This window comes from Ursus americanus, chromosome 4 (assembly GCF_024610735.1).
Source record: "Ursus americanus isolate L20-20 chromosome 4, mUrsAme1.1.p, whole genome shotgun sequence".
In the NCBI taxonomy this organism is placed as follows: Eukaryota; Metazoa; Chordata; class Mammalia; order Carnivora; family Ursidae; genus Ursus; species Ursus americanus.
In genome coordinates this window covers 76,621,913-76,639,175 of record NC_142130.1, presented here as the reverse complement: position 1 = coordinate 76,639,175, position 17,263 = coordinate 76,621,913, and the positions used below count along the sequence as shown (strand labels likewise).

At 34.4% G+C, this 17,263-nt stretch overlaps 1 non-coding gene across 1 annotated transcript; it reads right to left on the bottom strand.

Annotated features, from left to right (window-relative positions):
• Window positions 1-4,712: 4,712 nt before the first annotated feature.
• On the bottom strand, window positions 4,713-4,819 carry LOC123784461 (U6 spliceosomal RNA). The gene has a single exon (XR_006777454.1). It is a non-coding gene; the product is annotated as a U6 spliceosomal RNA (small nuclear RNA).
• Between the last annotated feature and the right edge of the window lie 12,444 nt (window positions 4,820-17,263).

Here is a 17,263-nt window from a genome sequence, read left to right as displayed (position 1 = left end):
ATGTCTACCAACAGTCTGTTCACAACCACTTAGGTATACTCCAAGAAGACAGAGGTTTTCTCTATAGCTCTCCTCTTCTCCTATGCTCTCACCAGAATTGCTTTTAATGGTTCATTCAGAGCAATCTTGGCTTTGTCTAGCATGTACTTCCAAACTCTTCTAGCCTCTACCTTTTACCCAATTCTAACACCACTTCCACATTTTTAGGTACATGTTAGAGCAGCACTCTGCTTCTCAAGTCTAATATGTGTATTTTTTACGGTTTTCCAGAGAAATAGAACCATTAGGATATAAAAAAAGATACAAGAGGAAATGTATTACACCAATGTGCTCATGAAATTATGGAGGCAAAGATATGCCACAACATGTCATCCACAAGCTGGAGAACCAGAAAACCGTTGGTATAATTCAGTTCAATTTTGAAGATACAAGGAGAAACTCCAATGTCCAAGGGTAGGAGAAGACAGATGTCCCAGCTCAAAGAGAGGGAATTCACCCTTCCTTCACATTTTTATCCAATTCAGGCACTCAAGGGATTGGATGATGCCTACCACATCGGTAGAGTGGTTTTCATTACTCAGTCTACTGATTCAAATGTTAATCTCTTCCAGAAACACCCTCACAAACACATCCAGAAATAATGTTTTACCAGCTATCTGACATCCTTTGGCCCAGTCACATAGAATCAATCATCATAATTGGTTAATCCAGTTAAAGAACAGAATGGAATGCCCTCTACTACCATCAGTTTGTCTTGTCCACAACTATCTTCAGACATTCCCAGATGTAAACACAGGCACATCATTTCCCCTTTCCTCATTCAATTTCTGCCAGTCTTGGTCTCTGCTCTTTTATTCTACATCACTTTTTTTCTTTATGCTTTGACTGATAATGAGAATAAAACCCGATACTCAAAAAAGAGAGCAAGTGATCTTTCTACTCTTGTATGGAAAATATCTGAACTAGGAGTTGATCCCAAGCCACATAAATCTCTCCCCACATGCAGTGTGATAATATTACCAAGATTACTGGGAAGTTCAAATTATTGCACAAATCACTCTGCCAAGTACTTGTTTCAACACAGATATAATGACTACAGCATTAGTAATCCAAGCAAAAATGGGCTTTTTTTCTTCATAATCTAGGATCTAGATATAGAATGTAGATGGAGTATATACATATATTCAAATTACATTATTTTGATAAGGAATCTGAAAAAAAATAGCTCTTTTACTGATTTTCCTTCTTCTAACATAATAGAGTATACACACACACACACACACATACACACATATGCCTGCATTTGTGTTCATTATAATTTATTATTAAATTATTATTTAGTATCTATGTCTTATTATTGTCAAGTCTTCAAATAATCCTCATTTTCCTTTTATTTTCTTTGACTCATGGCTAAATTAGAACCATAGCATTTGCTTATTGTTGAAGTACTGATTCAAACAGAAGGTAACTGCAGTCCCAAGAAATAAATAAGACTGAAATAGCACAGAGGAAAAATTTTGGCACTCTAGGTTTGTAGTGAGATCATCAGAAATCTTTACATGTTTCCCAAGGACTATATTCTTTAGTATTGTAGGATAACGTATACACAGAAAATAAAAGAAACTGAAATCTGTCCTCAGCAAAGGACCTTTTTAGCTCCTTGATCCATGTTAAGTTTGAGGAACTCCGTCTGATTGCTTAGGGAAGAATAACAGTGTGCTGGAGGCAGAGAGATATCTATAAATGAGACCTTGAGATACCTTATGTGATTCTGATACAGTCACATCATTCAGTGCTCTTATACATACTCATTCAGAGGAATCAAGCAAGAAGTATTTCTCTGAAAAGCTATGTTAATTCCTTTGCCAACATAAAAAGTATTTTAAATTATCAGGTACTTAAAAATTTTAAGTGTATTTGGGTAGAAACCTATAATTTTGCCTATAGCATTTGACTGGAATATAAACTAAAGAAAAAATATTGATAACTTGTTTTACTAAATACATCACAAAAGAATTACACCTGTATAGCACATATATATCTTTGTGTTCTCCCAGCTATTTCACTTCATAAATCAACTTTTCTGACCTTTTCCATCTAACAATCTGAAACTGTTACATAGAATGGAATGAGTTATACTATCATATTTTGTAGTACTCGTAATTTAAATTTTAAAACAAAAGTTATTTAACAGAAAAATATGCATATTTCCAATATTAAAGACAACGCTAAAATTTATCATGAATTATGTCTTAATTACATGTTATATATATATTTTTAAAAAGATGGTTTCTGAACATTCCAATAGTTGTTCTTAAATCTTAAACATTCCATAACGTAACTCCTGGACTTCCTGTATGACCTGGGTAATCTTCCTTTACCTTAATATTTTAGCTTGTGCATTTGTTCTTGGCTCTCATTTGAACTCCCTCATACTTGTAATTGATTCCTGAGGGCTTGAGGGTGAATTACACTTACGTGTTTTTTTTTTTTTCTCTTAAATTTTTAAGAGACAGCAGAGAGGGGCAGGGGGAAAGGGAGAGAGATAATCCCAAGTAAGCTCCACGCACAAAGCCTGACATGGGCTGCATCTCAGGACTGTGAGATCATGACGTGAGCCCAAACCAAGAGTCGACACTTCACGGACTGAGCCACCCAGGTGCCCTGAATTACACTTACTTTTTAAATAATATTGCTTACTGAAAAATCACAACTTTATACATAAAATTGATAATAATTATCTTTTCTTTCATGCAGAAATCCAGAAAGAGGTTCCCACAAATTTGCAAAATTTGACCAGTTTTTTAACTAATTACTCACCAGATGAATACAGTCAGAAAACTTCTGGGTGATAACTGCAGTACAGAGAACTAGGATTGTATATTCAACATCCCTATAGCTATTTCTGATTTCTGAATCTGGATCCAGTCAGGAAAATACAGTATTCTCAGGAAACCCACTTTATCTATAAACTTGTAAAATTGCATTGGGTAAATTCTTATTCCAAGGAAACTAAGACAGTTTATACACTGGCTAAGCCAAGAGCACTGCTTGGGGAATTTAGCTGTTTTGCTCAAACTATCACTGGCCATCTGTTATTGAAGACAGGTCTTTAGAACCTGAATTATCTAGGCAGACTAAGGCTGTTGATAGAATAACTTGGCTAAATACTCAGTTTTCCATGTCAATTTTTAGATACATACTGTGTATAAGGAATGAAGAACAAGTTTTATTATTTCTGAGTGTTGATATTGCATGCCTGAAAATTTATTCAGTCACAGAAGAGTATCTATGTTTTAAATCCATGTGTGTGCGTGTGTGTGTGTGTGTGTGAAGATTTTGCTGTGAGGGTTGAAGTGTGTTTCTTTTTAATAATATTCACGACATATTTGTTCAGTTTTGGATAGTTTGAAAACACCAACTGAAAAATATTTAGCATGTTATTTAAGAAAATAAACATTTGGCACAATCTGTCCTGAATTTTGGTTCAGGTTCAAAGGATAAATGCCTCAAAATTAAGCGTTTTGGAATAGATGTAAATTCTTACTATCTAATTTACTTTGTGAAGATCTAAAACTTCTAGCTATTTTGTGTTGAAAAAGAGTCTTTGAAAAAAATTCTCACAGTAAGAGCAATGTTAATGGTGAATATAAGATTAGGTTAACAACTTTGTTTTGTGAAAATTGAAAGCAGAAATAAATTAACAGGTTATCGAAACTAAATTTTCAAATTATTATCTTCACGAATAAATCTTTGATGAATTAATTATAATGATATAAAACACCAATTTTTAACCTTTAACATGTACCAAGAAAGGACTTTTAATGTTTCATTTACATACAGTAATTTTATTCTTATAAAAACTATATTATTTTTATTATACATAAGTCAGAAAAAGATACTTATTTTACTGGTTTTCCTACTTCTAACATGATAGAGTGAGCATACATGGGGACACTGGGCAACCAAATGTTCCATATAAATGGCTATTTTGCTTTGTTTTCCTGATTATATGCCAAGCATCTATCAGAGTGCTAAGGAAAATAACATTTCCGAATAAATTAATCTGAATGAATGAGTGAAAAGAACAAAAACAGAAGCATTTCAGATATGACATTTTAATTATACTTAAAAAATAATACTTATTTTTATTTGATGAAATGATTGTGTGCAATTATAAAGAAGCCATAGCCCACCTACAGTAGGATTTTCCATATGTGGGGACTGTCTTCCTGCGTTTGCCAGGACGCAATGGTAAGGGGAATAAATAGGAATATGAAGGTGGATGATGACATTTCATGACAAATGAGTCTGATGGTCTCATTTGTTATCATATCCAGTCATGGAAAATGTGCCAATTCTTGCTCCTCGATAAAATTTTATTTTCTCCCACAATTCAGATAATGAACTTTATGTGGAATTTTGTAAAATGATTCACTTGATCAGTAAAGTTGATAGTAATTTGAGTCAATATGTCAATGGAAAAAAGACACAGGTGCTTTGATCTTTATATTCCTTGGAAAATATCTAAGGATTCTAATGTAATTTAGAAAGTTTTAAAGGGCATTTTTTATATGCAAAAACATTTTCAGTATTAAGACCTCATATTTTTATGTAAATTTAAGCAAGAATGATAAATTTACAAAAGTTGAGGTGTTGTTTGATCAAAAGGGTTTTTAAAATTTAGCTGATGTAGTTCAAATATATTTTTTTTTAATATGGAACAATTCATGAATGCGGTGACATCCTTGTGCAAGGACTATGCTTATCTTCTCTGTATTGTTCAGAATTTTAGGTTAAGTGCTGCCAAAGGGAACACTCCCTCTCCCTTTCATGACAATACATTCTTTTGTTTCTTTGGGATTTAAGCTGACGGTGTCTGTTCAAAAAAATAATATGGAAGGAAGTCTAATGAACTTATGGAAAATGTTGATCTTGGACAGGTGAAAGAATGAAATGATGTGAAGTACTTGTCATAAATACTTATGATAAATCAGTCTGCCAGACTTAATAATATGCTTTATCCCTTTAAATTAAAGCTATTATGTGCAGATTCAAGTACGTTTAAAGATTAAATGTTACATGAATAGATAGAAAAATGATACTATCATCGCATTCCATTCTCAGTAGTATTTTGTATTATTTCAAAAGGTAAAAGTTTGTATTTTTATCTATAAAATATTTTTTGGGTTTGAAACACTGAATTTGTGGCAAAACATGTCAGATTAACCTTTAAAATATGGGAAATATTTTATGCATAAGGATGTCATGTGTTCTGTCCAATTTTATTAGTTAAAAAAACTTAAATTGTTATGCTAAAACACTGATGGGCTATTTGAGTTTATCTTGAAAAAAATGAACGCATATAGGTGACACACATTCTTTTAGATTGTTGCATACTGAAAAACAAGATAAGAAAAAATAGTCCAACTTTGATTCCAAATTAGCAGCAAATAGGACAAATTAACTTTATTTAAGGTGATATAGACAGATTATTATCATGATTTCTAATGAAATTACAGCATACATTTAATGGGATTATTCAAAAGCAACTAAACAGAGAAAAGCATTTCAAACATAATATAGGGATATTTTATTTATTTGAGAGAGAGCAAGAGCAGGGAACAGGGTGGGGGGGGGAGGGAGAGGGAGAGGCAGACTCTCTACTGAGCAGAGAGCCCCAAGCAGGACTGAATCCCAGGATCCTGGGATCATGACCTGAGCCAAAGGCAGATGCTTAATGACTGAGCCACCCAGGCGCCCCTATAGGGGTATTTTAAAGGGCCATAGTTCTGAAAATTCCCTAAATATTAATGCAGTTTCTCCAGTTGTCTACAGCATCAATTTGGAACTACTAACATAAGAAACTAAAGTCTTATTTTATGCAATTGGCTTTCCTATTAAAACTGTAACTACCATTGAGGAGCTTTGCCTTTATACTTGATTAAAAACAGCGACAACAAAAGTATACTGCCCTAGGAAGTAAAACACAAGAGTCAATTAACATATGGGGACTCACCCAACCTCAAGATTATTCTTGTGAAGTCTACAGTAAGATTCGCCCCACTGACTATTACCCTATTTTTGTCATGACACTCTAGCCTTTAATAAGATGTTAGGTATTCTCTCAAGTCAAACACAATTTACTTAATAAAGACATGTAGACGTCTGTGTCCATGCGCGCGCGTCTGTCCATGTTGACTGATCCTTTCATAATGTCCTATTTTACGTGTTGATGGCAAGGTGTTGTTATAAGCTGAGCCTCAAACTCAGTGAGAGCACAGGGCACAGGTAATGATAATGACATTTGTCAGCTAGTTATTGTGGGGAATTTCCTGTGGGTCATTGCATGATGGGTCAGAGAGAAGGCAGCAGACAGTCCTTCATTTTAGGTGTGAGCCACAAATTTATAAAATGAGTATAATCTTTATTTTTTTAAAAAAAAGGAAACTTAAGTTCAGGAAGATTAAGCCATTCATTTAGAGTTCTAATGTAATATCAGAAACAGGAGTATAACTTTTAACATCCGATGCTATCGAAACTAATCAAATATTCTGAGAAGTTTTAAAACAAACAAAACCAACAAAATCTCCCTTCATGTGGGCATTGTTTCTCTATCCTAGACATGGTTTCCATTTTTTCTTGACAGGTGTCAACCAACGGTTTTATCCCTGGTATTTGTTTGTTATTAATTTAATCTCTTCCTCCATCCACTGTTCAAAATTTGAAACTATACTAATTAGCAACAGCTTAAAACACACCATCATTTGGACTTGTAGACAGGGAAGGGGATCATAGTTTGACAAGCAACAATTAAAGGAAAACTATCTGGAAGAGACAAAAGTGCTGAGGAAATGATCCAGCAAATGTTTCTCAATAATTTATAAGCATAAATACCCAGGAGATAGAAAGACAAATATAAATACTGTAAAATTATTTCAGGTATTCATTCTCCGGTTCTCTTAGACTCTGCCTTGTATTTTCATAAAGAAAATACATAAATATACAGTAAGATATAAACTTTAGTATCTCTGCTAAAAAGAAGTATGTTAATTAAGAAAAAATATAACAGAGTCATTTTAGAAAACATTTATTTTATGGCAGTAACTTCGGAATTTTAGCAGGCTTATTGAGAACTTCTTCACCTGCCACTTAACTCTACAGCGTGATGGTACAGCAAGGATCTGGAGGCTTGCCATTTGAAAGAGGAAAGGTGGCAAACCTATAAATTACTTTTAATTATCAAAAATAGAATGCATAAAGTGACTTTCACACTCTTGAGTATAAAACACATCAAAAATTACCATCAGACATCCTCTTACAGCTATAATTCACTCACTTGATTTTACAGAGTTCTCAATGTGCCTGATTTCCTCGGTCTACCTGTTTCTCTCTCCCTGTCACCCATTATCCCTATTATTCCTCTCCCATTGACTCTTCAATTGGCACATTTCCATATTCCCCATTATGCTTACAAATAATCTCATTAGAAGAGTACAGCTCACCAAAGAGCACTTGTTACACAAGGGTGGAACTGACATTAGACTCACTTCTCCATGGGCAGTATTCAAGTGTTTTACTGGAAATAGACCGTCACATCTGGTTGGTGCTCAGTGGTTAAGTATATAGCCACATTATTGAGATCAATTATTGCCTGCCTGAGCTAGAAAACAGTTTACAACATGATGAGAGGGTGAAAAGAATAGTGCTCAGCGAAGCGATCGTTGACTGAGATATCAAGTACCTCTTGAGTCAAAGTGCTAACAACGTATAATCTAACACCAACACTGTTTCAAGATCATATGCGGATAACCTAGTGGTATTTATTCAGCATAATACCAAAGACATGTGCAATCCCTGTGACTGCAGTTAGCAGCAGAGCCAAGAAAGCAAAGACGACAAATATTTCATGATTAAATTCCCATTTCCCATTCTTGATTGCTTACTATTTCATATTGACCCATTTTCCCCCCTCACATGTTTTAATATCAGAGGAAATTGGATATACTTGTAAAATGATGATTTTAGTTTGAAATGAAAAACACACCCACCAAAAATCTTGGTTGAACAACAGCTAACTATCAAAGAAAAGGACACACACACCTCCTCACTCAAGTACCGCCTGCCAAGAGAACTAGGGCTTCCTGCCTGCTTAGATAACAGGCTGGCACATCACACGCATGCACTTTGAAGAGTGGGTGGTAGTGAAGGGAAAGCAGCAGGGGCGGGGTGGGGGGGAGAGGGTTCTGCATGGAGGATTCTTGATAGGAGAACTGTACAAAAGGGTCCAGAGATCAGTTGTCAACCCAACATAGGACCCAGTTAGTGGCAGAGGATATGCCTTCATAGGACCGAGATAGTGGCAGAAGGTAGAATGCAAGTTCGGGCAAACTAATTTAATTTTTGTCTGCATCGCACATTTGTAAAATTACATAAAAGTAAATTTTGTTTCACAGATGCCTGCTGCCTAATACTGAATTTGGTTTCCTTGCTCAAGAACGGAATTTACCTCTTGATTAAGCCCTTACTTTTAAAAATTCAAGTAACCCTGTTCATAGGCTGAAAGTCACTTGAGCTTTAAAATACAATGATTTTCCTTCCCAGAAAGAAAAGGTGGCATAGCAGTGGAACTCTTCCAGCACTTAAATATGCTACAAAAGCCAATATACTAGACCAATTCTAGCAATCCCGTTCTCAATCACTTAAGTGGAGAGATAAATTATTCTTTTTCACAAACACATCTGCTTATCTTAAAGGAGTCTGGGAATTATATCACTACCTTCAGCAATATTTAAGATTAGTCCTATGTCTCCTCAATCAGGGAATGCTAACTCACAGGCATCCTCTTTGCAATAAATCAAAGTCTGATAATTAGCAAATGATTTTCAAGGGAAAATTGTAATGTATAATTCTAAGAAGTATTTATTTGTAAAAAATAATATGAAGGTGAATCAGCAACTGAATGTAAGGAAGTCTTAAAAGAAGATTAAGTTCTTTAGTTTCTGTGATCCATGAATACTTTTTAAATTAAAATTTCTCATGATTTAAATAATATATAAGGCATTAAAATTAAACTCATATACCACATATAAATAGCATTAAACCTACAAAAACTTAACAGCATACAGCCCAATAATATCCAACGTGAGAAAATAATGTTTTTTTGGTGAGAATGGTGCTTTCCTGTCTGTATCTAAAATTTTCTAATTTTTAATAAGGGATATTTTTTAAAAGATTTTATTTATTTATTTGAAAGAGAGAGCGAGCAAGCATGAGCAGGAGGAGGGGCAGGCAGAGGGAGAAGCGAGCTCCCGGCCAGCAGGGAGCCTGATGTAGGGCTGGATCCCAGGACCCCGGAATCATGACCCCAGCCGAAGGCAGATACTCTGAGCTACCCAGGCACACCAAATTAGGAATATTTTTTGTAAGACCAATGGAGCTTCTAGTAAATTAATTAACAATACTGACAGTAGTACTACTGGGTAGTGGTGTTTACCATTCCCTTCAAATATTGTCAGGATTTTCTCTAATGATTACTTAGGAAACTACAATAATTCTGAGCACATTTCTGTTCCACAAGATGACTTGCTAATTTTCTCCTCTGAGAAAGCTCAGAATATGACAGGGAATTTCAGGTATAATTAAAACAAATATTAGTGCAAATCTTAATGCACATAAGCATTCATTGTGACCAATGCCCTTCACTATTTGGATTTTTTAAAAAAGATTTATTTGCCACAGAGAGAGAGAGAAAGTGTGAGAGATTGCACAAGCAGGGGCCATGGTAGGAGAGGAGAAGCAGACTCCCCACTGAGCAGGGAGCCCAACGTGGGCTCAATCCCAGGACCCTGGGATCATGACCTGAGCCAAAGGCAGAGGCACTGAGTCAATACCCCCGAAATTCTGATTTAAAACAATCCTGGAAACAGAATTGTGAAACAGAGTTTGTTTTTCACTTTTAAATCATTACTTCTATTTTAAAATTCGTATTAACAAAATAAAGAAGTTTGGTTGCTTCCAAGTCAAATACTGTAGTTATTTTTTCCAAATTATATATTGTAAATAAAATTATATTTTTATTGACACTAAGTTAATAATCTCACCAAGTATTAGAATCAGGAGTATGGTCGGTCCCAGGATTGGTGATAACCCGTCATGAGCACAGCTAAGAAGCAGGAGGGGAAGCGTGTGCTACTGTGGTTTGCCGACCGCTCAACCGCACCTAGTAGGGTGGCTATTAAAACCGGAAATGCAGCCCGAGCCCTGGCCTGGCTGAAGCTGTGCCTTTGCCTCTCCAGGCCAAAAGTCTCTGGCTACCCCAGGAGCCGGGGTGAAACTTTTGTAACGCAGGTAGCATACAAGCTCACAGCAGCCCTGAAGGAGGGTGATACTGGAACAAAATTTTATTGTGTAATCATGAGATACACCATGATTTCAACATGGAAGGACCATTAACCAAAGCGGTTAATAACAAATACATTTGTGTGTGTATGTCTAAGTGTGTGTGTATGTGTGTATTTAACATACTTTTACATAGATATATTGTGTGATTTCTTACTAGAATATAATTTCCTTGAGTTCAGGGAATATATCTGATTTATAATAGTAGCCTTTACAAGTCTGAGCTCAGATTTGAAAAAACAAATGTTTCCGTAAGCAAATATATTTAAGAATATGCGTAACATATATTTCTCAAAATACTCTCATATACCCATTTTTTTTTTTTTTAAGATTTTATTTATTCATTTGACAGAGAGACAGCAAGAGAGGGAACACAGCAGGGGCAGAGGGAGAGGGAGAAGCAGGCTTCCCACTGAGCAGGGAGCCTGATGTGGGGCTCAATCCCAGGCCCCTGGGATCATGACCTGAACCGAAGGCAGACACTTAACGACTGACCCACCCAGGCGCCCCAATACAGTCATGATTTTTCATCTGTATAACAAAATCCAAATCCTTAGAATGATAGCATTTTTTAAATCTCATTTGTATCTTATTTGACATCTATGTAATATATACATATACAGTGACGGATTGTTTATAACTTTTAGTTTTTAGCTGTGACACTAGGTAACAATGTATCAGCTTTGTTATGCTTAAATGGTACAAACTATCTTAGAAAGGGAGAAGTATTCAATATGTAGTTAGAGTAAGAACTCGGTTTAAAAGAAACCAGTTAAATCCCATTTCTTAAAAGATATTTGATTTTTCAGATAATAGCCAACAGTGATTGCATATTGCAAATAAAAATCACATAATTTAACCTTATCACCCCTGTCCCAATTCACTCTTCCTTAGTATCTTGGCTTCAGTTTGTTTCAAGATTTTTTTCTCTATGGATTAGAAGAATGAATGGGTCATGATTAGTAGTGGGAGACTGGGTGAGGGGCAGGTAGAAAGTAGAAAAAGAATCTTGTAAAACTGAATATCTGCATTTTGTATCCACATGTTTATTTAACATTATCTTTAAGGATTTCTTAAATTGTTAATCTTCAAAGTAACATTTTACAGTGATATATTTTTTAATATTGTTTATGTTACCAAGTTATTATTTTTTGAGCTCAAACATGGGCTGATGAGACATTTCCTATGATTAATTTCTACTTGTAAAAACTCTAGGTTAAAAGACATAAGTTTGTTTGCAGTCTTGGCACATAGAGCTATTTTACTTGGGGGGGGGGGTAGGTCAGTAATATTTAGTTTTAGAAAAATAGTAAACTTGACCCATCCAAGTGCCACTCTCATTTCACCCATGCAGAGTTTCATCCTCTAACATCAGTACGTAGATGGTACTTCATTTGTGATAATTCATTGATTTTTTGCATAATTAGCATTCCACAGACCCTCACTGGGAGGAGCTATTCTGTTATTGTGATGTAAGCTGTTTACTTAATATAATTATTTTTTACATGTGAAGAATATATTCTAGTCCTGTTTTCTGAGAATAGGTTTTCATTTCTAATGAATATGCTTAAGGAATTTATCATATTATAACATTATAACAAACTAATACATTAATAGCCATATCTTATTTATACTCCTTGCATGAACTCTACTTGTGTGTGGTATTTAATTTTTTGGTATTCTAATATCTAATGAAAGAGTCTATATTTATTTTATGGCAAATTGTTATAACTTAATAATCTTTGAAATGATAATTTTGCCTTTTCATTAAACAAAATGGGACATTTCATTGTTTTCTTGTGCTCTGTATCAACTTATGTAAGAGGTAGGCATAGCTTCCAAGTTAGAAAGAGTGAAACATGAAAATGTAGGTCTTGTATCTTCACATGGATTCTTTGATAATTTTTTCCGTTTTATTCATAGTTATTAGTTATTCAGATATTGAGTCAACTTTGCATAAATATGTCCCGGAGATGGTCTACTTAATTGACCTTTAAGAGATCTCAACAGAAATCGCAGGGCCTGTGTCAACTGATTATTCCTTTTTAAAACCTGCTTCTATTACACATAGCTTCCTGTTCTTTTTACTCTGGTCATTTAAAATGTTCATCACAGATTTTCTAGATAAAATTTTCACATTGCCTTTTCTCCCAGACTGAAAAAAATTGTTAACATTTGCATCTATGTATTTTTTCAGCTGAGAAATAATCATTAAGAGATTACCTGAAAATTACTTTTAATATGTTTATCCAATTACATTTCTCATATAATTTATGACTCATGAGTTGGGTCTTCTATAATCCATGTTTATTATATTCATACTCTATTTTTAAGTCTTTAAACTTTGTCCTGCATTATGGGATATTTTTCCCTTATAGAGATAGACTTACATATCACTGATTTGGTTTACTCATTTGCATTCTTCTCTTTACTGGAAAATTAGTATTTAGTTAGTATTGTTTTAGTCTTTCCTTATATTTTAATTTTAACAATCATTTCATTTTCTTCTCATCCTTGCCTTTTCATTTTAGCAGGCTCCCTGTGCATATTTTCAGTCACTTTACAGGTATTAATATCTTTAAAATGATATCTATGATTCCAGAGTTTTAAAAAAAATTCTCTATGAATGTGGTAAATAATTTCCAAGTATCTTCTCCTCTTGTAAAACTAACCTCTAAGCTTCAATGCTTTCAAAATCTAAAATATTATTCAGAGAATATTTACTTCCTTTTTAATTAAGAAAACTGAAACATGGAGAACTATTACCAAAGGTTCAAAGTAGGTAGAAATAATAAAAATAAAAATAGAAAGAAAAGAAAAAAAAGGAAGGAAGGAAAGAAGGAAAAGATTGAAGAAAAACATTAATAATCTAAGCATGGAAAAAGAAAACTTAAGAGGAACATATGTGGCTGTGAAGTATTTAAATAATTAGAAATATCTGTTATATTCTACTTGCCATCACTAATAATTATTACTGAATTACTAATAGTACATATTAATAAATATGTATTAATATTATGTATTGATAAATATATATAAAATTAATATTAATAAAATTCCCTCAGTTTACAAATGTCTTAGCAATCTACAAGAACAAAGCATTTCTATCAATAACCTAGCTTCCAGGAGGAAATGAAGATACAATTAAATGTCCTTATAACCTGCAGCCCATTGACATACTTGAAGCAGGCAGAGTATAATACTTCTCCAGGAAGGTCCCAACTGTCTTCATGTTAGTGCCTTGCTAGAGGGAAAAACAACCTTAACTGGACAATGGTAAGGCCTCTGATATCCTGTGAGTCTTATTTAACATATGAAAATCCTTTTGAAACCTCCCCCCAACCCCACAGTATATAGTCAGCCACTCCTCACAACCCCTGTGCAACAGCTCTTTCTGCCCAAGGGACCTGTCCCCGTGCTTTAATAAAACTACCATTTCGCACCAAAGACATCTCAAGAATTCCTTCTTGGTCGTAGGCTCCTGACACCTCACCCCAATGAACTTCACTTATATTCCAAAACCCCATCACTAACCATCTTACATGTTTTTCTACTAAAAAAAAAAAAAAAAAAAAAAAAAAAATGCTAGCTAATTTTCATAAGAGTTGGACTGATTAGTATGATTACCCATACTAATTTTGACATTTCTAAGTGGAAAGATGAGAAATCCTTTCCAACTAAGCACTTCAGAAAAACAGCAGGATCTAATGGGCTTGTTATTTAAAAAATAGTCACAGTGCAGTAATATGGACATTTTGGACCATCATATTTGTTTAAAATATTCATCATTTTTCAAAGTTTGAGTCTGAATCAAACATTAAAAATCAAACATATAAAAATAATTCCTTTGTTCTAAATCTGACTTGATTACATAGCAATGCATTATCTTAAAATATATGATCCCCAACAATGACTCTCAATACATTTTTTTATTGACTTTTACATTCCTGAAACACACAAAAAATAATGGAATGGAATATTTACAGTTAATGAACACAAGAGCTTGGTATGTCATTTTAAAACTCATCCCATTATTCCAGTAATTAAAATTCCTTAAAAATGTCCTCAATATATTGTTCTTGGAAGTCAACAATTCTTTTTTTTAACACTGGAAACTTATTGCAATAAATTTATTTCAAAAAATATTGCCAGGGGCGCCTGGGTGGCACAGCGGTTAAGCGTCTGCCTTCGGCTCAGGGCGTGATCCCGGCGTTATGGGATCGAGCCCCACATCAGGCTCTTCTGCTATGAGCCTGCTTCTTCCTCTCCCACTCCCCCTTGCTTGTGTTCCCTCTCTTGCTGGCTGTCTCTATCTCTGTCAAATAAATAAATAAATAAAATCTTTAAAAAAAAATATTGCCAGATTATCTGATCATATTTTAATTTACACACCCACATTCTAAGGAATGTGTTATTTTTTTTTTGCAATAATTAAATTCCTACTTTTCCTAGTAAAGCAATAAGTTATATTACACAAAGAACAACAGAAAAATACATAGTTGTGGAAGAATATTTCTACTGAAAATTTAACTGTCTGACAGGGGCCCAGAATTAGTTGTTGGTAGAAAGGAGAACCATTATAGAGGGGTAAACAAGGAAGTTTGCTAAGATGCTACCTTTTCCCTGGTGCTTCTGAACTTAAGTTATGCAAAGTGATACATGTCCTTTGGAATCCTAGCAAAGCAATATCACAATAAGGAATAAATCTCATGTCCTTCTCTAAAGCTACCTGATTATGGGAATTTGAATTTCCATAGAGAAAACACATTTTCTCTTTCTTTTTTATACTCTTTGAAACTCCTAGATATTCTGAAGTAGTCTCTGTAAAGAACAGAAAAGAAAAGAAAAAAAAACACAGAAAGGCTAAAATGTACAGAAAATTATTGCACAATTATATGTACACATAATGCAGATATTTTAACAGCTTATCAGTTGAATAAATATAACCAGAAGAAATATTTTGCCTCTTATTCCTGTTGAATAGAAAGTTGATATTTATGTATTTCAAAAATTAGAAGATTGAGATGTTTTCTGTAGAAGTATATTCTCTTAGCATAAAATGTGACATTTCATACCAATAAATTAATTTACAACAGCATAATGTACTTGCCTTGAAATTTTAATTTTCTTCTTTTAGTAAATAGATGGTTTTCTTTTCTGTAAATCACAGGTTAGTAGTTGATGAGAGTAATTAGTGATTAGTAATTGAAGAACAATCTAAAAAGTATTCCTATTATTTGAACACTCCTGAGCAAGGAAATAGGTATGGAAAATCAATTATATTATCAATACTGCTTATCCAAACTTCATATATTATAATTTTGTAGATATATTGTTAACATGGAATTTCCTCAAATTGATAAAACCTCTCATATACCCTGCAAATCATCTTAGAAGTGGGCATGGTTCTAAAGAATTGAAAAAGGGGACGTATGGGGTATAACAGAATCCCTGAATAGGGGAATATGAACTCACAGAACTGGCCAAGGTGGTCATAAAGGCATTACTAGCTCATTTCAAGGTTTCAGTCGGTGTAATTTATTCATCCCTGTATTCACTGAGCTATTCATTCATATACTTACTCTTTCAACAATATCCATGGTGGCTTTATGATATGACGTGCACTGCTATAATCCGAGGAATAGATGATGAAGAACGTAGGCAAGATCTTGCTGTCTTTGGAGTTTAGACTCTTAGAGGATTACAGACAGAAAACACCAAAGTAATAAGCATTAATTACACATAGTAACGTGATTTATTGTGAAAACGGAAGTAAGTAAAAATAACAGTGTCTCATGGTATATGACTATTAGACAAGAAGGTTAAGACTTAACAACTTGAGGAAATGGCACTGGAGCTGGGGTCTGACTGAAAGGAAAGAGCATGCCAGGATCTGATAGAAGAATGTCCCGGACAGAGGGGACTGCAAGTGCAATGAACTTCGTAGGAAGACTCCTGGGGTATCTGTGGAACACAAAGAAAATACGTATGACTGAGGTTATACAGTATGTGGTTAGTGTAACAAATACTGGTAAGCAATTTGGAGAGATTTCAGCTGGAGAGTGGAAGTTTTCAAAAAATATCCAAAAGTTAACTTTAAGCCTGTATCATTTGCCAAACACTGTTCCATGGGCTTGATCCATATCCATATTAAAGTATTTCTCAAAAACCCCTCTTGAGAGGTGCTGTTATTATTTCTGGATGAAAAAAAAATGGAAGTTTTGGAAGATTAAGAAATTTCCCCCAAAACTGCACCTCCTGTAAAGGGCCAGGATATGAACTTCACAGTCTGAATCTAAATTGTACATGTATAACCACTCTGCTGTTCTGCCTTCTTTTAAGTTTTACAAAGGTCACCTAAAGCATATATGAAGACGAGTTTATTATAGCGATATAAAAGTAGAAACACGGTGCTATGTGCTGAATGTTTGTGTCCTCCCCAAATTCTTATGTGAAGCCCTAATCTCCAATGTGATGGCGTTTGGAAGTGGGACCTTTGAGATGTATATAGAGATATATCTAATTACCTTTGAGAGGTAATTGGAACAAGAGTATGGAGCCCTTATAAGTGAGATTGGTGCTCTCATTTAAAAAAGTCATGAGAGAGATGATCTCTTTCTTTCCAGGTCATATGAAGTTATAGGAGAAGGCAGCTGTCTACAAGCAAGGAAGCCGACCCTCACCAGATACCTATCCGCTGGCACTTTAATCTTGGACTTTCCAGCCTCCAGAACTGTGAGAAATAAAAATGTGTTATTTAAGAGACCCAGTTGTTGGTATTGTTATAGCAGCCTGAGCACTAAGACACAGGGATACTAGTCTGAGATGGTAGTTGTCTTGAAGTCATAGCATATTTTGGAAA